Genomic DNA, 25,221 nt, shown 5'->3' on the forward strand with positions numbered 1-25,221 from the left:
GAGTATTGACCTTTCAGTTTTTGTAATTGGACGTTGTATCACTTGGCTGTGTCAGGTTCTCTGATTGATTACAAAAAGCATTACGCTTATTTTGTTAATTAACTTTAATCCCTATACAGTCAGTTAAAAATATAACTCTTTGTAATCTACTTAAATATAAGAAATTTAAATGCCTGTCTCTATCCCAAGCTCTGTTAAAATCATTTCAGCGGAAAAGGTTGTCAAATTTCCAAGTAAACATATCATTATTTAGCATTCATGCATTATGGATTTTTTTCTTTTTTCTTTTTTTCTTTTTAGTTTTACATCTCATGCATTTCATTATCATTATCTGTTATCCAACTCGAGAGCACACCCACTCTACAAGTTCTACATAGTGTGTTTGTGTGAGAGCACATAGTTGAATTAAAAGTGCAATGCCAGAGCTAGGCATTTGTGGTTAGGTATTTTACAATTAATTTAGTGCAACAATGCTAATTTAGGTCCGCATTAATATTCTTTTTTCAAACAGGCTAAAAATGTAATTGCAGTGTACCCAGGACAAATAATAGGAATGGCTTGCCTAATTTATTACTCTAAAAAAGAATTAGTGTGATAGCCAATTAAAGGATGCTTTTAAATATAGTTATTATATTGTTTATCATGCAGAATTAACTCACAGAAGGTTAAAGGTGTTATTAAAAACATTAATTTAATTCCTTTTATAAGTGACACAAAATTATTATAAAACATGATATATGGTCATGAAAGATCACTTTAATGAAGTCTTGTAATAATTAGAGGAGTTATCATGATAATTTGCTTCTAATAAAATGAGAAGTCTAATAGCACATTTTCTTTTTCTTATTTTCAAAGGAATAAGTGATAAATTTAATAAAATTGGCTCTCTATATTATATTCCATATAATGTGTAGTATATATACATATATATTCTACTGCCAGTAATAACACTTCTGTTTCCTTTGTTAAAGATGGCTGCTTTTATTTCAAAACTATGAAGTAAAAGATGCCAATCAGTTCTAACATTAATACTTACTGCTTTTTGTTGCCTTTCCACACAAAGCGGAATTAAAACAAACACAAGCAAGGAAGGATATTTGAAAAGAAGAATGAATGAAGAAAATAATACAGTTTCTGCTTTCCTCCAAAATATGCTTCAATTCAGTTTACAATCTTCTGTTGGAATCCCAGCAAACAAAAAATCTCTCCTTACATGCTTCTATCAGTGTTCCTCAGAACCTTTTTGTTTCTTGAGATATTAATTGACATTCTGTAGGAAAAGAAAATTTTTAATTTTGCTGTTATTGTTAAATATTTGCTATCCTGAACAAATACAATTAAATTTAACAGCAAGACTGAAGATTTCTTAAATAGGTACTAATAATCTTTATGAATCTCTAAGAATGGGAAATAGATTTAATTATTTCACCAAACAATTATTAAGAGGGAGGGGATATATGTATACATATAGCTGATTCACTTCGTTATACAGCAGAAACTAACACAATATTGTAAAGAAATTATACCCTAATTAAAAAAAAGAATAAGTCACCAATTAACATTTCTAGGAATATTGTACATCATAAAAGGTCTACACAATTTAGTTAGTTTGGAGATAAAAAAAAATTCTGGTTCCCAAATACCTAACAATTTCCACCCTCATGCAGGCTCTACCATATATTTTTTAAACATCTCAAAATGTCATTCAGAAAATCTTCAGTCACTAAAATAGCAACTGAAGTATAAGAGGTGATAGTGATAAATATAAATAGTGATAAAACATGTATTTGAATTATATCATTATCTCTTCGCTCTTGAGAACTAGAAATTTTGTAATTATTGCATATAAGGATTTCCAAGTATTTCATCTTTAATTTTTTAGAAAATTCACAGATCTATTGGCTCAGGAAAAGAAGATGAATACTGGAAGGGCACATTTTTTATATTTTGGTGTGATGAGCCAGCTACTGCAGGCTTTATATTCATATTTATAACCAACTAAGAAGTCATGAATCCTGAGTGATTATGATTAGCAATTGCTTAAGCAAAATCAGAATTAATAATGGGTAAGTGATATTTTCATCTTTAATATACAGTGAGAAATATTGTAAAATTAATATATCACTCTGCCACCAAGTGCCAACCTGTTAATATACAAATTCAAGATCGGGGTGATATTTATCACAAGATGCTACAAAGGAGAAGAAGAAAGGATTCCCTGTTGAAACTCCAAAGAGATGTATCAAAACTTACCCTTTCCCCTTCCTTTATTCTAACCTCTAATGTTATAAAATGTGGGCTGTTTTAGCAATTGTGGACTAGAACAGGGTTATAATAGCTGTTTTAATTTAGATATGCACTCATCCTATTCAAATTTTAAAAGCTTGCATTACTTTGAGACATATCTTGGCCTCCAGTTGCTGATTTATAGCATGGGATCAATAACATCTAACATTCTATAAACCAAAATGTTGAAAGTCATTACCACTTTACACAATGGACTCTAGGGAGACATAAAGTAATGTGGGTAAGAGGGCCATTTTCAGTTCCCCATAACTATTGTCTGACAATATCACTCCACCATTGTTTATTGAGATATGAGTAATCATTATTAATAATTAATAATATTATATATATAATTTGCCAGTAAATAACTCTGAAATATTATCTTCTAAATGTATTTTGTGAACTTGTACTGCAAAATATATACTCACCGGAATATTTTATTTTACCCCTGGAAAAATTATAAAAAGTTGATCTCACACCAAATTTACAGTCTGAATTTTTCTTTCCTACCTCTTGGTTATCCTTAATCTGTATTTCTTTATTATTACTACTTCAGTGACATTAAAGCATCTTTGACCTATTGTATCACATCCTAGCCTTTACCTGCAATATGTTATTTTTATTTATTTTCAGCTTACTTCAAAAATCTATGAATCTGTCTAAATGCTAAATACCAAATCATATGTTATTTGGAGAAAAGATACCATAGAAATTTAAGTAGTAGTAAGAAAATATGCCTACTTTTTTTGAAAACTACTCTTGTTTTAGTATAATGCCATTCTGGAGTTAATTATAGTAAATTATTTTATATTTACCACTACCATTAATTTGAATGTACTTTTAGATGTGATTGATAATTTAAAGTGTAAGCCTTTATTAACAGGATTTTAGTAATTGTTGAATCACTCATTAATCAATAACCAGTTATAGAGTAAATACTGTTGAGGAAATGTTCTAAACACTATGTAGGATTTAAAATATATTCAATAGGCCCCCATCCTCAAAGAGCTCAGAATTTTAGAGGTATTTTGCATGGTGGTATTTGTTCCCGTATGTTTATTTTGCAGCTAATTTATTCTTGAATTTATTGTTCATAAAATTTTTCACTTCTAAATATGTTAACAACTCCAATTCAGATTTTGTCATTATAGATGATGTTCAATTGTTCTGTGAAGGATTCCTACCGATTTCTGATATTCAGACAGTGAAATGGGTAGTTATTTTTTGTCTGCTTCCTTTTTTCTTGAGAGAAAAAAATACTTAATCATGAATGTGAAGCTTGAAATAAAAGACGATATTAAATTCAAATTCCATCATTAACATCAGTCACCATTTCAGAAGATAAACTGTACTTTTCTTCAAGATGATGACACAAAAAATCCATTTTACTTAACAAAAAACACGAGCACGTCTTTTAGGAAATAAAATGTCTCTGTCAGTCAAGATAGTTGTACTCCTATGCGTGTGTTTTCAAATCGAGTTACATTGTCTTTGCTTATGGTGAGGAGTGTGAAGGTTGGAAGGCATAATTAAAAAAAAAAAAAAACCTAAGTAATATTTGTGTGCATCTTCATTTATCTTTAGGTAAGCACTTAATGATAAAAAATGGTCAGATTTACATTTTAAAATCAGCATACTCCTGTCACATCATTGGAGAATTCTGGAATACCATCTAGTCGAAAGATGGATACATTATACTTCTAATAAAACGAATGTGCCTTGACACCGAGAATAACCGCCTTCAAGATAGATCACTTAATTTCATATTAACATAGTTTAAAATTTTCCTATAGTGCTATACATACATTTGAAAGATTATATAGTTTGTAAAATATCTAGATGGATGCCATCTATGAGAGGCCACTCAGTTTAAGAAATAGAGCATAACCTCTGTTTTAGTTTTAATGCATACAGTGTGCTTTTCACCATTCTAACTTTCCTTGATCACCCCAAGAAAATTATAAAGCTGTTAGTGTATTTTCCTTAATTTTATTTATAAAAATTAAACTAAACCATGTGTGTTCCTTTTTGCCAGCTTCTGAACAGTTAAACTCATTAAATAGGATTTATACTACATTTATTTGTCTGTGACAATTATTATTCCGTTTTGCAGATTATGTTTATAATTTTCATTCAGGCAGATTCATCATCTGAACTTTGTTCATTTTTACCTCTTCACAGTACTTTATAGCATGAATATACAACAATTACTTTATCCATGCTACTGTGCATGGATTCCTGTGCTGTTTTCAGTCATTGCTGTTATTGAACAAGTTTGCTCAGATGTACCTGTGCAAATATTTCTATGCCATACACACTGCAACTGAAATTCTGTTATAAGTGTATTGAACTTTATTTAGTAACAGCACCAAGGGAACTCAGCTGCTCAAAATTTGGACTCTGAAGTCAGAACAGTGCTGTGTCATCCAAGCACAGGGAACTTGGCTTTCCTGGCAAGTACAGTGGTAGAGGGATTTACATACTCTGAACCAGTGGTGCCATTTATTATGCCCAGTCTTGTATCATGCTTCTGGTAAGCAGGTAGCACTGAAACTGTGTTTCTGCTAGAAAAGCCTCATAGCATATGGAAATCTTTCTATAGGCTTTGTGCTTGCTGACTACAGTGAGTCCCCTACATATGAATGAATTCTCTTCCGAGAGTGCGTTCGTAAGTCCAATTTGTTTGTAAGTCCAACAAGGTTAGCCTAGGTACCCAACTAATACAATCAGTTATATACCGCTGCTTTTATACTTGCTTCCAGACATCCTGGGCTTGAATTAAAGACACTGTACTGCTGTACTCTATACTGTACTGTACAGTAAAGTACACAAAGACACAACCACTGTAGAGGATGCACGCACATGACACTGTACACCAGACACATGAACTAACTTACGTGATTGGACACGTGAATACACGTTTGCATCTTTGAAAGTTCACAGCTTGTAGGTTCACATGTAGGGGACTTACTGTATTTAGAATCCAAGTCACATTTCTACTAGGAACAGGATTGCTGTATCACAAGATATATGTGGTTTCAATTTTAGCAGCTACTACCTAAATGTTTTTTCCAAAGCAATGTACCAATTTACATTCCTAGCAACACTTTATTCCTAGCAACTCTTCCATAACTTTGGTACACTGGAAATTTTTAGACATTTTAAGTTTTGCCAAGTTAAGAAGAACCAAGTTAAGGTATGACGAGAAATGGTATCCTATGGTGGTTTTGCATTTCCTGATTACTAAAATTACTGAAATTGACCCTGTAAAGTGCTTATTCTTGACTTGAGGTCACTTTTTCCTTGGGTTGTTTTTTATTATAAATTTTATGAATAATTTGTATATTCTGTATATTACAGTTACAATATTGCATCTCCTGATTGTGTGGCTTATCTGTCCACTCCCTTTATGATGTTTCTTAAAATTAAGAATGTTTTAAGTTGCCAAACTTGTTTCTTCAACTTTGCATTTTTGCATCTCATTGTAAGAAATATTTACTATCCAAGATCTGAAGATAAACTTCAGTCTTTTCTTCCAAAATATTTTAAATTTTGCCTTACACAGTAATTTCCTTAATTCACATGTAACTGATTTTTATTTCCCCCCTTTGGGTATGTGTGCTAATAATCTTTAAAAGATCTAAGGAGAGATCTAAAGGAAGTTGGAATTTATTAGAATAAGGGCCAAGGCGACAATATTAATAATGCATTATTATATAGTATATTTAAAACTATTAGCTTGATGCTATAAAGCCTAGGAAGGAGGGAAGATGGAAACTTGTTTTCTGTATCTCCATATGGATAAACAACTTTTCTCACCACCTGCCCCTTATTGAATTTTCTATCCTTTCTCCACTTAGCAATACCATCTCTAGCAGGTGTCAGGATTTGTGGGTCTCTTTCTAGGCTTCTTATTCATTTTCTTGTTATATTTTTCAATCCTGCTGTTAATACCAAAAAGTGGTGCAAAAGAAAGCATTTATTGTTCTAGAGCCCCGTCCCCTTGGTTGAAACTATTCTAATTTCCAATGTTTTCCAATGAATTCCAATGTTGGCCATGTGATTCTGTTGAAAGCCCGCCACTGTATTTGGAAAAGGTAAAAGTCTTAAGGGGGAAAAGCATATCATATGATATGTTCTGCTATGAGCTGCATGTTTGTGTCCTCTCCAAATTCATATGTGAAACCCTAACTCCCAAAGACGGTGGTATTAGGAGATAGGGGTTTTTTTTTGTTGTTGTTTTTTAACACCTTTATTGGAGTATAATTGCTTTACAATGGTGTGTTAGTTTCTGCTTTATAACAAAGTGAATCAGTTATACATATACATATGTTCCCATATCTCTTCCCTCTTGTGTCTCCCTCCCTCCCACCCTCCCTATCCCACCCCTCTAGGTGGTCACAAAGCACCGAGTTGATCTCCCTGTGTTATGTGGCTGCTTATGGACCTAGAGTCTGTCATACAGAGTGAAGTAAGTCAGAAAGAGAAAAACAAATACTGTATGCTAACACATATATATGGAATCTAGGGAAAAAAAGGGTCATGAAGAACCTAGGAGTAAGATGGGAATAAAGACACAGACTTACTAGAGAATGGACTTGAGGACACAGGGAGGGGGAAGGGTAAGCTGTGACAAAGTGAGAGAGTGGCATGGACATATATACACTACCAAACGTAAAATAGCTAGTAGGAGATAGGGTTTTAGGGAGGTGATTAGGTCATGAGGGCTCCACCCACCTGAACAGGACAATCACCTTTATAAAAGAGGCTCCAGAGAGATCACTAGCCCTTCCACCACTTAAAAACACAGGAAAAAGTTGGCTGTCTGCAACCTGGAAGAGAGCCTTCACCAGAATCTGACCAGGTTGGCACCCTGACGTCAGACATCCAGCCTCCAGAACTGTGAGAAGTAAATTTCTGTTGTTTATAAAAGCCAACCAGTCTGTAGCATTTTGTTATAACAGTTTGAATGGAGTTAGGGAAGCTAACTCCTCTTGGATTTCTGTCCCTCAAGGGTCATGGCATCACAAATATTTGTTGCTTGGGTAACTCTCTGATACCTAGAGCCAGTTATTCATCATTTGTTCCTGTTCATCTTTTGTATTTGTTCTCAGCAAGAGGAATGTTCCAAAACGAATAGTCGTCCATTACAACAGAAAGGACAAACCTGCCTATTGATTTTTTTCTAAATTTTAAATTTTCTTTCTCAAATTCACCTTATGAATTTTATATCCTGTTTTTCTTTTCTTCCTGTATTTTTGTAACCAAGCAGGACCCTATGGGGCCCTCCTGGGACAGACCCCTCCCCCATACCCTCTGCTTTAGCTCCTCTCTGAAGTACCTAAATAATATGGTATCTGATGCACAGTTCCTGAGTTGTTTTACAGCTGCTAAAACCCCCGGCAAATAGAAGACATTAACTGCTTGCTGGCCAAAAGCAGTAGCCTCCAGACCTACTAGCACCTAAGGATTGACAATGTTAACCCCTGTGACACTGCCCTGTTACCTCACCATCAACCAGAGAACAGTACACGAACTGAGCACATACCTTCCCTCACCTTGCCTTTAAAAATTCTTTGTTGAAACCCATGGGAGAGTTCAGGCTTTTTGATCACTAGCTGTCCAGGACTCCTTGCTTGGCACCTTATAATAAATGCTGCACTTTCCTTCACCACAACCTGGTGTCTGTAGATAGGCTTTAGTGTGTGCAGGCAAGCGAACCCAAGTTCGATTTGGTAACATTTAAAAAATTTATTCTTAATTACTTTAAATATATATTTTTTTTAGATTCTACATGTTATAATTCTGCATTATTTATAGGTCTGATTCTGTAGTTTGCTTTTGTTCTGCCTCAACTCATTGTGGCTTTCTTTCTCAAATGTTCAGAATTTTTTTATTATTATAAAGTCATGTTCCTTGAAATTTTCTCTGTAGGTATTCTTGGTGGTTTAAATTAAAATGCTTCAGAGAGGATTTGCTTTTAGCATGTACCTGGAGACACCATCAATAAAGAGCTGCTTTACACTATTTGCTTGGGTATTTTCAGACCATAAAATTATTGTGAATGCCGGGCTCTCTCATCACTAATTATTTGCCTTAGGATAAAAGTTACCATGAAATACTTTTTTAAAAATTACTTTCTCCTCACCCTCCGCCATAGTGAATACCAAGCCCAGAAAGTTTCCTCACTGTCTTTCTCTATTGGGTGACTTCTCCCCCCTCCCCAATTCATACTTAATATGTCACACTTTAAGGGTTCTGGCTTTCTTTAGGACTTTCAAATTCCATTTCTCACCCTTCAAGGGCATCAGGAACTGCCTCCTGTTTCTGACATGTGGCCCATTAAAATCCAGGCGATAAGCCAGCAAGACTGGCAGTTAACCCAGGGCAAATTCCAGCATCAGTATCTTTTCATTATGTAGATTCACACTCAGATGTTATTTTTTTCTGTTTCTATTGAATTTTCATACTTTTCTTGTCAGTTAGGCTGTGATCTTTAATATGATTTAAAGCATATTTTAACCAGCATTTTTTGGTGTGCTAAATACATAGAGTTTTGTCAGAACCTTAAGAAACAATTACAAAGGTTTCCATCTTGCCTTAGTTAAATACAACTCCATCTTAATAGCAATGTGTAAATTATTCTTAAACATTTAATTAAAGGAACTTTCTTTAGTAGAGTATTTATAAGCCTTTAAAAATATGTTAAAAAATTCAAGATATTATTTTACCTGTTTTTACATAGGAATATAATCAAATAACTTTCTAGGAAAGTCTACAAATTGTACTTATGTCCTCATTTTTTTAGTTCTAAAACAGAAACATAAAAAAAACACACTGTATAGAATAATATAAAGACAGAATTTTTTATTATTATAATTATCATAATCACTATTGTATTTCAGAGTATCAACAATTTCCTATATTAGCATTAGGATATTTAAATTGAATTTCTAAATGGAAGTTTAGGGTTATAAGCTAATTTTGAGGACTTTTCTATAGGCTCAGGTAGGTCAGATGCTTTGAGCCTTGTTTGAATCTTTCTTGCAACATTAACTCAAGCAATTGCTAAGAAGATGCATATACCAGATCAAAATTAAATAGAATCCAGGTAAGGACTATCGCTGGACCAATCACGTGTCTAATTACCAAGTTTGCATGTTCAGTAACATGTAACTGGCACTGATGAGAATCGGTTGCATTTGAGAATGGGAACAAATCCTTTTCCCAGGGGAGGGTACATGGTTAGCTCTACCTAAAAAGACGAAGGGAATCCAAGAGCCAATGGCTTTCCTGAAATTGGCTTTCCTGAAATTACAGGCGTGTGCCAGCTCAGCCCCATATTTTTGACGGTACATGACCCATATGTGGAGGGACTTTGAGATCAGAATTTTTATCTGGTAACTATTTGCTCTATATGGTGTATAGTTTCTTGCTCTGTGTCATGTCTTAGAGCTAAGTAAATTCAGTGCTAACTGAAGGCTATCGTGTCTCATATGTATGACATCCATCTAAAACCAAGACCACTGTTCCTACCAAAACAGAGTGGACAATCGACTAAATATCTCAGAGCCAGAGTTAAATTTTTTAAAAAAACAGAGAATTTCATAAATTGAAGATTTTCCTATAAACTTCCTGAAACAATCTATAGATGAAAGCTATGTATAATACACAATAATTTTTTTAAAGTGTGTGATTAAAATGTTCAGTTTAATATTTCCAGCTTATATGAAATGTACTGCATAAAAACGTCTTTTTAGGATGTGAAAGAAATGAGAATACATTGTATTGCTCTCTAGAGCTTAAATATTTATATGTTCTCAACAAATAAAATGGATTTGATAGCTTTTTCTTCCACAGAGTTTCAGTTGTCTAAAATTATTTTATAAAGACTATCATTCTAAAGGTTTACACTTAGGTAATTTATCTAAAACAAGAGAATTCTTACTTAAGCATTACATGCAGGAAGATATTTGTATATGCAATAGAAATCCTTTCAAAATATACTATAATCAAAAGTATTATGCTTATTCTTTCACTGTCAGTTATCTCACTACATTGTTAAAGAAAATCATTTTCTTGTTTCTTCTGTTTCTAGTTTAACTTAAATATCCCCATAGTTTGGCATTTGATTGACAGGGAACTGAGTTTGAAAAGTTATGTTAACATCAAGCTAACACAAGAAGAAAAAAGAAATGCAAAAAAAGCTTCTGAAGATAACAAAAATCAATAATTAAAACACATAATATTTGTTTAAAACCTCAAGTATTTAAGGCAAGTGAGAGAAGGGAGATAGTTACGAAATCTATGTGTAAGTAAACTTATGGTGGTATATATATTCATTCATTTCAATTCTATACCATATACTTAGGGACAATAACTCTGTGTCAGGTGCTGATAATTCCTATGATCTTGTTATGGCCTGCAGACAATTTATACATACATATGGTGATCAGTTTATAAAACAGTGTATACAGGGTCCTGCATTATCTGTATCTATTTGAGAGTGTGTGTGTGTATTTTATATACATCATATTAGATATAATTGATCCCAGAGAAATGCAGATCTCACTACAATGGATTCTTCCCTGTTCAAAAGGTGTATAACCTTTTGAATAAGATATTATTACTTAGAAGTATCTTGGCCATATTTTGAAAAATTCAAGGCAATCTTCTGAAATAGTTTGATGGGAAAACACATATTGATCAGTACTAAGTAGTAAAAATTTATTGCAATGTTGTCAGTTGCTTTATTCCAGATCAATACAAATCTCACCAAAAGCTTCTTAAATGCAATAAGAGTCTGACAAGACCTTTTTGTCACAGATTAGTGTTAAAGCAATGAAAGAGCCCCCAAGGAAAATTGTCTTTCTGGCTGAAATGCCAGCTGTAGTCTGTTTCTGAAGTGTTCTATGTGTGTTCAACATCTTTACTGATATTTTGGATCTCTAAAAAAAAAAAAGAGCCTAAACATTTTGTGTGCCAAGTAATGCAAATGAGTGAAAGCTGAGAATTTAAAGTTAGGTTCACTGTTTCTATCAGAAATCCATGACTTGATGCATATTATATTTCTGAGCAGAATTAGATTACAGCAGTCCAAGCCCAATTAAATTCTGTAACATTTTTAGACTATTCTATCAGGTTGATTTTTAAATTAATAAAAAAGATAATGTAACAGTTTAATAAGATTTAAGAATAGGTTAGCAAAACATTTATTTTTCTTAAAAAGAAAAAGCTGTTAGAAATTGGATACAATTTAAATTTAGATTTTGCCCAACAAATCATCTACATAGAATAGTAGAATCTGATTTGGAACTATAGAAGGAGTTTTCCGGAACTTGAGACAAGCTGCATTTCATGAATTCTGATAACACTAGAATGTTGTCATCTTGGCAGTCTTGTAATGTCAGTTTGCATAAGTAAATCCACTGAGGCTTGCTTATTTGGTACATGCTACTCTTGGCACTTACAATTATTTGGACAGAGGGAAAGCACATGCATCTTCCATGATATGTGAATTTAATTTTATGATAGCTATCAATTTAACTGTGTAGAAATTTATCTTTTTCAAATAAAAGAAAAATCTGATTTTGGAACTGTAGCTCTTACTTAAATCCATTACTTTAGCACCCTTTCCCTAGGCAGGGAATATCAGGCATATTTTGCATGCCAGGCTTGTGTTTTATCTATGTCTCTTCTCTAGATTCTTCCCTTGTAATCTCAAATAATATTCTTTGTTAGTGCACATGTGTAGCTCTATTTATTACAATTTCTATTAATTGTTAGAATTAGTCTGATTTTAAGTATTATATTAATATACATAAAATAACAGGCTAATAATATATGATATTGTTTTACAAACTAAATATATATGATGTAAACCAAGAATTATTAAAATGGTAATCACAAATACATATGTATATAATAAGTGCATATCATATATATGCATGTAAATTGTATTATATTATATTAATTGTATATTATATTGCATTATATTATATAACAGTGCACCCACGGTATTGTTCTGAAAACTGCTACCATGATTTGAAGTTAATTTTTCCCAGTTAACTTATGGATGCTGCTACCTTGCAAGAAATTCTAGAATTAAAATTGACAAGGTACAGGATGGAAATATATTTTCAAAGAACTTAAAATATCTATTTAGCCTCACAGTTCTTAGCCGCAAGGAAAAATGTCCAAAGGGCTACCTTGAATATTGTTTATTGGGAGGTAGGACAACACAGTAGGAGCAGTGGATGGTTTAGATTATTAGCAATATCAATGTGGACATATCTGTATAATCTAATGGAGTTTGATGTGCCCCATTCCACATTAGTAGGCTCTAACGTAAAGATAAAGAAACATATGGTTAATTACACAATGGACCCTGTCCCTATATGGTGCTGTCACTTGTATTACAGTTTTGGAACCCACTTGTATTTAAAGGTTTGAGAAATGCTAGAGGACAATAAATCATATATAAAGAGTGTGGCCTTGAGAGAAAAGTATATCTGGCTTCAAACATAGGCTTTGTATCTGACTAGCTCTGTGACCTTGTGAAATTTACTTCAGCTCTTTGGCCTCAGGTCCCTGGTTGTTAAAAACAGGAATAGTTATGATATACCTTTCTGAGGAAGTTTCTGTTCCTGCTTCAGAGCCTTCATACTCTGAAACAAGAGAAATAGTGTCTTTATGTATAGAGTCCTCTATCCACTATCATAATAAACACACTGCCTTCTGTCATGTTTTAATTTCTTGTTCCATCCCTGAGATTTTATTTTTCTTGTCTTTCTTAGCTACTAATTCCTAATCATTAGGCTTTGTAATCAGATCTTCTTGAGTTGGTCTCCTGGATATAGGATGAGTTCTATGGTGACATGTGATAGCTTTTTCAGACCAGAGATGAAATTGCAGCCTCTGTTGGAACAGAGCCATGCCCATTAGTTTACATCTGTTTGTTTATGGCTGCTCTTACTACAGACAGAAAGTTGTGACAGAGAATTTATGACCCTCAAAGCCAATCTGATCATTTAGAGAAAAAGTCTGTGAACCTCTGTTCTAGACAATGGGGTGACAGTCTGGTTTTATGGTGAGTTATTTCAAGTGGACCATATCTTTATGGTGTAAAAAGGAAGGAACTGAACACCCCATTGCATCCTGCAATTACAGTGCCTCTGCTTGCATAACAGTCATTAAAAATCATTAGATAGACATAGATCAAAGGAACAGATTTTTAAAAAAAATAATAGCTTTTAATTGATCAAATTAAGCACCAAACTCATGTATCCCTTCTTTATTCTAAAATAGTCTTTAATTGGTAATTATTATTATAACAAAAACATGTAGAGCAAAGACTGGACCACATTTTAATTCCCGTGGGGAGTTTTGTCTACTTCTAAAATCATTCACAGATTATCTCTAGCTTCAATCCCCAATTCCCAAAGACCTAAATTCCCACTTGGGTGGAGCAATCTTTAACTAATAGCCCTAGCTCCTTAAAATTTTTGTTTCTTGCACTTAACATGTGCTTAATTCTAGAAAAGAGAAAAAAAAACAGAACTGCGTTTCTATTCTTGTAAATATAGCACCTTTTATGACTACTAAAACTAGCGTAAGAGTCACTAAATAGGTGCATTTATTCGTTGAGATATTATGCTCCTGTGGCTATGCACATGGAATAAATCAGGCTGAGCAGCTCTGCTCTCCCTAAGGGTCTCCAATTGGGTTGAAATACCTTTCTACCTGAAGTCATATGGTTTAGAACCTAATTAAAATGTGTGGATTAGAATTCCTGAGCATTTTTGACAGTCTAGGGAAGAAATAGGAATGAAAAAGGGAGTTTCTGGGTAATTTTTATGTTAGTGTTTTTTTTCAGGTACTGACAATAGTGAAAAAGGGATATAGTTCATTTTAATTTCCACTAAATCAAGTATGGCTTCTATATATCATGTCTATGTCTCAGTATGTATATTTTGTAACTGCTTAGAAAAGATAACCTGAGAGATGGAGATGACAAGAGAGCAAATTGATTTTTATATTAAAAAAATTTAAACATCATTTGTTTGGAGGTGACTTTTGTGACTTCCTCTCCTATGATAGTTTAAAAATTTTTCCATCCTGCTTCTCCTTAAATACACACTGCTTCTTTATTCCTTCTTGAACATACAAGAGCAGGCTTTTCAAAAATGAAACTAACAAACTTTTATGAATAATATTAAAAAGGGCTTCCATTACTAGATATAAGAAAGATTTAGGGAATTTGTGGATGATAAATATGGCCCCTTGAAGAGTAAGCATTCTTTCTCAAACACCAGGATTTTGGTTATCGATTGCTATGTATAGAAAACAACAAAAGCTTAGTAGTTAAAACCTCGAAATCTTTACCATATATACAATTTTATGGGTCAAGAATGCAAGCAGAGTATATCAGGGATGATTTTTATGCCTCCAAAATGCCCTCTATTTGTCCTTACCTTAGATGGATCATATGGTTGTACATGGGCTTGACTGTATCCCTGAGTCTAGGGCTTCAGTTCTCCCGGTCATCTGGGACCCTTGACTTTCCTCCACATGATGTCTGGTAAGGCAGGAATGTTTGAGATGGATTCTTCATTTATATTATGGGGCCTGAACTGGAATATGTGGAACAGCTAGTGGCTCTTGATCATCTCGCTTACTGTTCAGGCCTCTCCACATGGCTAACGTGGGCTTCATTACAGCATGGCATTCAAGATAAATTTTTCCCATGAGAGCTGACTTCTTTCTGGGTCCAAGAGTCACAAGTGAACATTGTAAAGCTTTTTTCATCCAGTCTCTGAAGGCACTCTCACCACATGCTACTGATCAAGCAATGTGACAAGACCAGTTGGAATTCAAGGAGGGTGAGTATAAAATGGCATAAACATAACACTCTTGCCTAGTAGAAAGGAAGTGATGATGGCTGATAGTGGCCATACTTCACTATTTATTAGAGGAGTGAGAAACTCCTCTAGTGACAGGAGTATGAATCCAATAATATGAAGGAGGGAAATGAACATGGGATTTAAGCAGTAGAGAGTCATAGACTGTGTTTACTAGCTGAGTGGCTTGACATACTTTACCTGTCCCTATGATTCTTACTTCCTTATTTGGGTATGTAAACCATGTAGCACATGGTTGTTACTAACTAAATTAGAGATGCTATTATTTCTTTCTTAGGTTGAATGATTTTGTTCTCTTTTCACAAAACAGAATTAAGCCATGTTGTTATTGCCTTCTTCATGTTATAGTATTTTGTATTTCTGCTCTTGTTCAAGCCCGAGTAGTAATGATCTGAGAAGGTGGTTAGAAGTATGGGTTCTTTTCTCTTAAAGCAAATGTTGCAAATATGCTGTTCCTTATGCATTTGTAACCAAAGGAAGTTTTTCTATGTATGTCTTAGAGGTGTTAAAGCCAGATTATGGAAGAGTCCTTATGTTACTTGATGAATTGAAGGAAGACTTGCAGCCTTGGTCAATGGAAAGGCATGGAGCGCAATGCTGAGGAACATCTGCTACGTGCTGCTATGCCATGGGTACATCATAAAACACATAGTGGGGATCAGTCACACTGCAAAGGGAGCTCTTGGAATCCAGAACAAAACAGGTAGCAGATACTTCTGTCAGATAGTCGAACTAAAATATGTATTATAACTGGCATCCGAGGCAGAAAATAAACAAGATTTATACCCTACATAGTGTTTTAATTACTCTGCATTCAGAAAAGTTTTACTGTTAAATTTAGTATTCTTATTCAAACATAGTGGTATCATTTCTGAAGATATCAGTGTTAGATGGTAAATCACATTGTGACGTTGCTGTTTACCACTACTGGTTTGAATATATTTGACATAGAAAAAAACTTTGCAGGAATTAATACAGAAGTTTATATTTTATACCTAATTTATAGATTATTTAATATGTTACAGGGTGAATGATTTTTAAAATTAACATTTTTATTTTTTGTCATTTAATTTTTATACTGTTTTTATTGAGATATAACTGACATATAACATTGTATTTGTTTCTGGCATAAAACAATGATTTGAAAGATGTATATATTGAGAAATGATCACAACAACAAGTCTATTTGATATCCATTGTCATACATTTACAATTTGTTTTCTTGTAATGGGAACTTTTAAGATCTACTATCAGCAATTTTCAAATATACAATACAGTATTGATGACTATAGTCACTATGCAGTGCATTACATTCCTAGGACTTATTTATTTTATGACTGGAAGTTTGTACATTTTGACCACTTTCACTAATTTTGCCTAACCCCCTCCAGTCCCCACCTTTGACAACCACCAATCTGCTCTCTATATCTATGAATTTGGTTTTTCTTTAGATTACACATATTAAATGTTGCATATTTATTTATAACATATTGGTACCTTATCAGATGCAAAGATTTCACTTAGTAGTGGATCACATTTGATTCCTACTGGCTGTATTTTAGAAGACTTATCTCTCTCCTTTACTTGTATAAACATGCACATGTCAACTTCATAAAGAAACAGAGAGAATTTGGAAAAGGAATAATAATAATTAAAAACAGTGAGTATATTTGATCTTTCAGCTCTGAACCACACCATAAAATACAGGATTCCTTAGACATTGCAGGATTTAACAGTACAACTAAGCATTATTATTCAAACATGAGAAAAGGACAATGAAAATTGGTTGATACATAGACATGAAACAGTCCAGAAATTCTATTTATTTTGCTGACCTGAAGAATAAAAAATTAAGAGGCTTAGGAGACCTTCAAGATGGCAGAGGAGATCACCTTCCTCCCCACAAATACATCAAAAATACATCTACATGTGGAACAGCTCCTACAGAATACCTACTGAAAGCTGGCGGAAGACCTCAGACTTCCCAAAATGCAAGAAACTCCCCACGTACCTGGGGAGGCAAAAGAAAAAAGAAAAAACAGAGACAAAAGAATAGGGACAGAACCTGCACCTCTGGGAGGGAGCTGTGAAGGAGAAAAAGTTTCCACACACTAGGAAGCCCCTTCACTGGCAGAGACAGGGGCTGGTGGGGTGGGGGTTGGAGCTTCGGAACCATGGAGGAGAACGCAGCAACAGAGGTGCGGAGGGCAAGGCGGAGAGATTCCCGCACAGAAGATCCATGCTGAACAGCACTCACCAGCCTAAGAGGCTTGTCTGCTCACCCGCTGGGACAGGCGGGTGCTGGGAGCTGAGGCTCAGGCTTTGGAGGTAGGGTCCCAGGGAGAGGACTAGGGTTGGCTGCATGAACACAGCCTGAAGGGGGCTAGTGCACCACAGCTAGCCAGGAAGGAGTCTGGGAAAAAGTCTGGAACTGCCTAAGAGGCAAGAGACCATTGTTTCGGGGTGCACTAGGAGAGGGGATTCAGAGCACCGCCTAAAGGAGCTCCAGAGACGGGCGTGAAATGCTAAGGCTGCTGCTGCCACCACCAAGAAGCCTGTGTGCAAGCACAGGTCACTATCCACACCACCCCTCCCGGGAGCCTGTGCAGCCCACCACTGCCAGAGTCCCATGATCCAGGGACGACTTCCCCAGGAGAAAACACGGTGCGCCTCAGGCTGGTACAACATCATACCGGCCTCTGCTGCTGAAGACTCGCCCTGCATTCTGTACCCCTCCCTTCCCCTGGCCTGAGTGAGCGAGAGCCCTCGAATCAGCTGCTTCTTTAACCCGTCCTGTCTGAGCGAAGAACAGATGCCCTCAGGTGACCTACATGCAGAGGCGGGTCCAAATCCAAAGCTGAACCCTGGGAGCTGTGTGAACAAAGAAGAGAAATGGAAATTTCCCCCAGCAGCCTCAGGAGCAGCGAATTAAATCTCTGCAATCAATTTGATATACCCTGCATCACTGGAATTCCTGAATAGACAAAGAGTCATACCAAAATTGAGGCAGTGGACTTTGGAAGCAACTGTAGAGTTGGGGTTTGCTTTCTGCCTCTAATTTGTTCCTGGCTTTATGTGTATCTTAGTTCAGTATTTAGAGTTTATTATCACTGGTAGATTTGTTTACTGAGTTGGTTGTTCTCTTCCTCCTTTTTTTTTTTTAAATATATAGATATATATTTTCTCTTCCTTTTCCTCTTTATGTGAATGTGTATGTGTATGCTTCTTTGTGTGATTTTGTCTGTATAGTTTGCTTTTACCATTTGTCCTAGGGTTCTGTCTTTTTTTTTTTTTAAGTATAATTTTTAGCGCTTGTTATTGGTGGATTTGTTTTTTGGTTTAGTTGCTCTCTTCTTTCTTTCTTTCTTACTTTTTAATTATTTTATTTTTAATAATTATTTTTTATTTTAACTATTTTATTTTATTTACTTATTAGTTCTTTCTTTCTTTCTTTCTTTCTTTCTTTCTTTCTTTCTTTCTTTCTTTCTTTCTTTCTTTTTTCCTTTCTTTTTTCTCCTTTTTCTTCTGAGCCGTGTGCCTGACAGGGTCTTGGTGCTCTGGCTGGGGTTCAGGCCTGTGCCTCTGAGGTGGGAGAGCCAAGTTCAGGACATTGGTCCACCAGATACCTCTTGGCTCCATGTAATATCAAACAGCAAAAGCTCTCCCAGAGATCTCCATCTCAACGCTAAGACCCAGCTCCACTCAGTGACCAGCAAGCTACAGTGCTGGACACACTATGCCAAACAACTAGCAAGACAGGAACACAAACCCACTCATTGCAGAGAGGTTGCCTAAAATCATAATAAGGTCACAGACAACCCAAAACACCACTGGCCGCTGTCTTGTCAACCAGAAAGACAAGATCCAGCCCATCCACCAGAGCACAGGCACTAGTTCCTTCCACCAGGAAGCCTATGCAACCCACTGAACCAACCTTAGCCACTGGGGGCAAACACCCAAAACAACAGGAACTACAAACCTGCAGCCTGAGAAAAGGAGACCACAAAAACAATAAGTGAAGCAAAAGGAGAAGACAGCAAAACACACAGCAGATGAAGGAGCAAGGTAAAAACACACCAGACAAAACAAATGAATAGGAAATAGGCAGTCTACCTGAAAAAGAATTCAGAGTAATGATAGTAAAGATGATCCAAACTCTTGGATAGAATGGAGAAAATACAAGAAAGCCTTAACAAGGACCTAGAAGAACTAAAGAGCAAACAAACAGTGATGAACAACACAATAAATGAAATTAAAAATTCTCTAGAAGGAACAAATAGCAGAATAACTGAGGTAAAAGAACGGATAAGTGACCTGGAAGATAAAAGAGTGGAAATAACTACTGCAGAGCAGAATAAACAATGAAAAGATTTGAGGAGAGTCTTATAGACTTCTGGAATAACATTAAATGCACAAACATTCAAAATATAGGGGTCCCAGAAGAAGATGAGAAAAAGAAAGGGGTTTGAGAAAATATTTGAAGAGATGATAGCTGAAAACTTCCCTTATATGGAAAAAGAAATAGTCAATCAAGTCCAGGAAGCACAGAGAGTCCAATACAATATAAACCCAAGGAGAAACATGACCAAGACAGATATTAATCAAACTATCAAAAATTAAAAACACGGGGCTTCCCTGGTGGCACAGTGGTTGAGAGTCTGCCTGCCAATGCAGGGGACATGGGTTCATGCCCTGGTCCGGAAAGATCCAACATGCCACGGAGTGGCTGGGCCCATGAGCCACGGCCACTGAGCCTGTGTGTCTGGAGCCTGTGCTCCGCAACAGGAGAGGCCACAACAGTGAGAGGCCCACATACCGCAAAAAAAAATTAAAAACAAAGAAACATATTAAAAGCAGCAAGGGAAAAACAACAAATAACATACAAGGGAATCCCCATAAGTTTAACAGCTGATCTTTCAGCAGAAACTCTGCAAGCCAGAAGGGACTGGCAGGACATATTTAAACTGATGAAAGATAAAAACCTACAACCAACATTACTCTACCCAGCAAGGATCTCATTCAGATTCGACGGAGAAATTAAAATATTTACAGACAAGCAAAAGTTAAGAGAATTCAGCACCACCAAACTAGCTTTACAACAAATGCTAAGGGAACTTCTTTCAGCAGGAAACACAAGAAAGGAAAACACATACAATAACAAACCCAAAACAATTAAGAAAATGGTAATAGGAACATACATATTGATAATTACCTTAAATGTAAATGGATTAAATGATCAAACCAAAAGACATAGACTGGCTGAATGGATACAAAAAGAAGACCTGTATATATGCTGTCTACAAGAAACACACTTCAGATCTAGGGACACATACAGACTGAAAGTGAGGGGAAGGAAAAAGATATTCCATGCAAATGGAAATCAAAAGAAAGCTGGAGTAGCAATTCTCGTATCAGACAAAATAGACTTTAAAGTAAAGACTATTACAAGAGACAAAGAAGGACACTACATAATGATGAAGGGATCAATCCAAGAAGAAGATAGAACAATTGTCAATATTTATACACCCAACATAGGAACACCTGAATACATAAAGCAAATGCTAACAGCCATAAAAGGGGAAATCGACAGTAACACAATCATTGTATGGGACTTTAACACCCCACTTTCACCAATGGACTGATCATCCAAAATGAAAATAAATAAGGAAATACAAGCTTTAAATGATACATTAAACAAGATCGACTTAATTGATATTTATAGGACATTCCATCCAAAAACAACACAATACACTTTCTTCTCAAGTGCTTATGGAACTTTCTCCAGGATAGATGATATCTTGGGTCACAAATCAAGCCTTGGTATATTTAAGAAAATCGAAATTCTGTCAAGTATCTTTTCTGACCACAATGCTATGAGATTAGATATCAATTACAGGAAAAAATTTGTAAAAAATAAAAACACATGGAGGTTAAACAATATACTACTTAATAACCAAGAGATAACTGAAGAAATCAAACAGGAAATCAAAAGATACCTAGAAACAATGACAATGAAAACAGGATGACCCAAAACCTATGGGATGCAGCAAAAGCAATTCTAAGAGGGAAGTTTATAGCAATAAAATCCTACCTCAAGAAATAAGAAACATTTCAAATAAACAACCTAACCTTACACCTAAAGCAATTAGAGAAAGAAGAACAAAAAAAACCCAAAGTCAGCAGAAGGAAAGAAATCATAAAGATCAGATCAGAAATAAATGAAAAAGAAATGAAGGAAACAATAGCAAAGATCAATAAAACTAAAAGGTGATTCTTTGAGAAGATAAACAAAATTGATAAACCATTAACCAGACTCATCAAGAAAAAAAGGGAGAAGACTGAAATCAATAGAATTAGAAGTGAAAAAGGAGAAGTAACAACTGACACTGCAGAAATACAAAGGATCATGAGAGGTTACTACAAGCAAGTATGTACCAATAAAATAGACAACCTGGAAGAAATGGACAAATTCTTAGAAAAGCACTCCCTTCCGTGACTGTACCAGGAAGAAATGGAAAATATAAACAGACTAATGACAAGCACTGAAATTGAGACTGTGATTAAAAATCTTCCAACAAACAAAAGTCCAGGACCAGGTGGCTTCACAGGCAAATTCTATCAAATATTTAGAGAAGAGCTGACACGTATCCTTCTCAAACTCTTCCAAAATATAGCAGAGGGAGGAACACTCCCAAACTCATTCTACGAGGCCACCGTCATCCTGATACCAAAACCAAAGATGTCACAAAGAAAGAAAACTACAAGCCAATATCATTGATGAACATAGATGCAAAAACCTCAACAAAATACTAGCAAACAGACTCCTACAGCACATTAAAAGGATCATACACCATGATCAAGTGGGGTTTTTTGCAAGAATGCAAGGATTCTTTAATATATGCAAATCAATCAATGTGATAAACCATATTAACAAACTGAAGGAGAAAAAACATATGATCATCTCAACAGATGCAGAAAATGCTTTTGACAAAACTCAACACCCATTTATGATAAAAGCCCTCCAGACAGTAGGCATAGAGGGAACTTATCTCAACATAATAAAGGCCACATATGACAAACCCACAGCCAACATCATTCTCAATGGTGAAATACTGAAACCATTTCCCCTAAGATCAGGAAGAAGACAAGGTTGCCCACTCTCACCACTTTTATTCAACATAGTTTTGGAAGTTTTAGCCACAGCAATCAGAGAAGAAAAAGAAATAAAAGGAATTCAAATCGGAAAAGAAGAAGTAAAGCTGTCACTGTTTGCAGATGACATGATACTATAGATAGAGAATCTTAAAGATGCTATCAGAAAACTACTAGAGCTAATCAACGAACTTGGTAAAGTAGCAGGATACAAAATTAATGCACAGAAATCTCTTGAATTCCTATACACTAAGGATGAAAAATCTGAAAGAGAAATTAAGGAAACACTCCCATTTACCATTGCAACAAAAAGAATAAAATACCTAGGAATAAACTTACCTAAGGAGACTTAAGACCTGTATGCAGAAAACTATTAAGACGCTGATGAAAGAAATTAAAGATGATATAAACAGGTGGAGAAATATACCATGTTCTTTTATTGGAAGATTGAACATTGTGAAAATGACTATACTATCCAAAGCAATCTACAGATTCAGTGCAATCCCTATCAAACTACCAATGGCATTTTTTTACAGAACTAGAACCAAAAATTTCACAATTTGTATGGAAACACAAAAGACCCTGAATAGCCAAAGTAATTTTGAGAAAGAAAAACGGAACTGGAAGGAAATAGCCTCCCTGACTTCAGACTATACTACAAAGCTACAGTAATCAAGACAGTATGTTACTGGCATAAAAACATAAATATAAATCAATGGAATAGGTTACAAAGCCCAGAAATAAACCCAAGCACATATTGTCACGTTATCTTTGATAAAGGAGACAAGAATATACAATGGAGAAAAGACAGCCTCTTCAATAAGTGGTGATGGGAAAACTTGACAGCTACATGTAAAATAATTAAATTAGAACACTTCCTAACACCATACACAGAAATAAACTCAAAATGGATTAAAGACCTAAATGTTAGACCAGACACTATGAGACTCTTAGAAGAAAACATAGGCAGAACACTCTATGACATAAATCACAGCAAGATCCTTTTTGACCCACCTCATAGAGAAATGGAAATAAAAACAAAAATAAATAAATAGGACCTAATGCAACTTAAAAGCTTTTGAACAGCAAAGGAAACCATAAACAAGATGAAAAGACAACTCTAAGGATGGGAGAAAATATTTGTAAATGAAGCAACTGACAAAGGATTAACGTCCAAAATTTATAAGCAGCTCATGCAATTCAATATCAAAAGAACAAACAACCCAATCCACAAATGGGCAGAAGACCTAAATAGACATTTCTTCAAAGAAGATATACATATTGCCAACAAACACATGAAAGGATGCTCAACATCACTAATCATTAGAGAAATGCAAATCAAAACTACAGTGAGGTATCACCTCACACCAGTCATCATCAAAATATCTACAAACAATAAATGCTGGAGACGCTGTTGAGAAAAGTAAATCCTCTTGCACTGTTTGTGGGAATGTAAATTGATACAGTCACTATGGAGAACAGTATGGAGGTTCCTTTAAAAACTAAAAATAGAACTGCCATATGACTCAGCAATCCCAGTCTTGGGCATATACCCTGAGAAAACCATAATTCAAAAAGATATACGTACCACAATATTCATTGCAGCTCTATTTACAATAGCCAGGACATGGAAGCAACCTTAGTGTGCATCGACAGATGAATGGATAAAGAAGATATGGCACATATATACAATTGAATATTACTCAGCCATAAAAAGAAACGAAATTGAGTTATTTGTAGTGAGGTGGAGGGACCTAGAGTGTCTCATACAGAATGAAGTAAGTCAGAAAGAGAAAAATAAATACTGTATGCTAATACATATATATGGAATTAAAAAAAAATGGTTCTGAAGAACCTAGGGGCAGGACAGGAATAAAGACGCAGATGTAAAGAATGGACTTGAGGACACGGAGAGGGGGAAGGTTAAGCTGGGACAAAGTGAGAGAGTGGCATGGACATATATACACTACCAAATGTAAAATATATAGCTAGTGGGAAGCAGCCACATAGCACAGGGAGATCAGCTCGATGTTTTGTGACCACCTAGAGGGGTGGGTTAGGGTGGGTGGTAGGGAGACACAAGAGGGAGGAGATATGGGGATATATGTATAGCTGATACACTTTGTTATACAGCAGAAACTAACACACCATTGTAAAGCAATTATACTCCAATGAAGATGTTAAAAAACAAAAAATTAAGAGGCTTGCTTATTCTCCATGGTAAAAGTGCCATATCCAAGCTGCTTCTCCTTAGGTATCCTAGAGGCACCCTTTGTAAATCTGGTTAACCCCCAGGATTACTTTTACCCCTACTTACTTGGGAACTCATTTTGAATGCTATTGCTGTGGCTGTAACTGTCTTTTCCCATCTAAAAACTAGCATTGATGATAATTGCCTAGTCTTTACACTGCTTAGCTTTTCAAGGAGTCTTTGACATGCCACCTCTGTTATGTTTTCACCAGCCATCATTTACTGGGACTACCTCACAACTCACAAATAATTGGACCTAATTGCTGGTGCACTCAGACCTTTACCATATCAAAACAAGAGGCCAGAACCAGTTGTGGCACAATTATTACAGAATGTCATAGCTACATTACTGTATCAAGAAAAATAATGAATCGACAAAGGGAATGTGCTTTTAAAATATGTTCGTCTCATTGAGTTCATCATAAGTTCCTCCTCTTTGTTCCCAGTAATGAAGCCTTGTCTTTTTAGAGTAGCTGCTTACTAACTGCTACTCTCTGTGTCCTTTATTATAAAAACATTGCATCGAATCTCTCACAATTGGATAAAGTATTTCATCCTTTATTAGCTTCTTTCCTCCAGAGACAAAGTACAGCAGTAAAGATGTCATTCTTG

This window comes from Monodon monoceros, unplaced genomic scaffold (assembly GCF_005190385.1).
Source record: "Monodon monoceros isolate NGI ecotype Baffin Bay Population unplaced genomic scaffold, NGI_Narwhal_1 Super_Scaffold_11, whole genome shotgun sequence".
Classification (NCBI taxonomy): Eukaryota; Metazoa; Chordata; class Mammalia; order Artiodactyla; family Monodontidae; genus Monodon; species Monodon monoceros.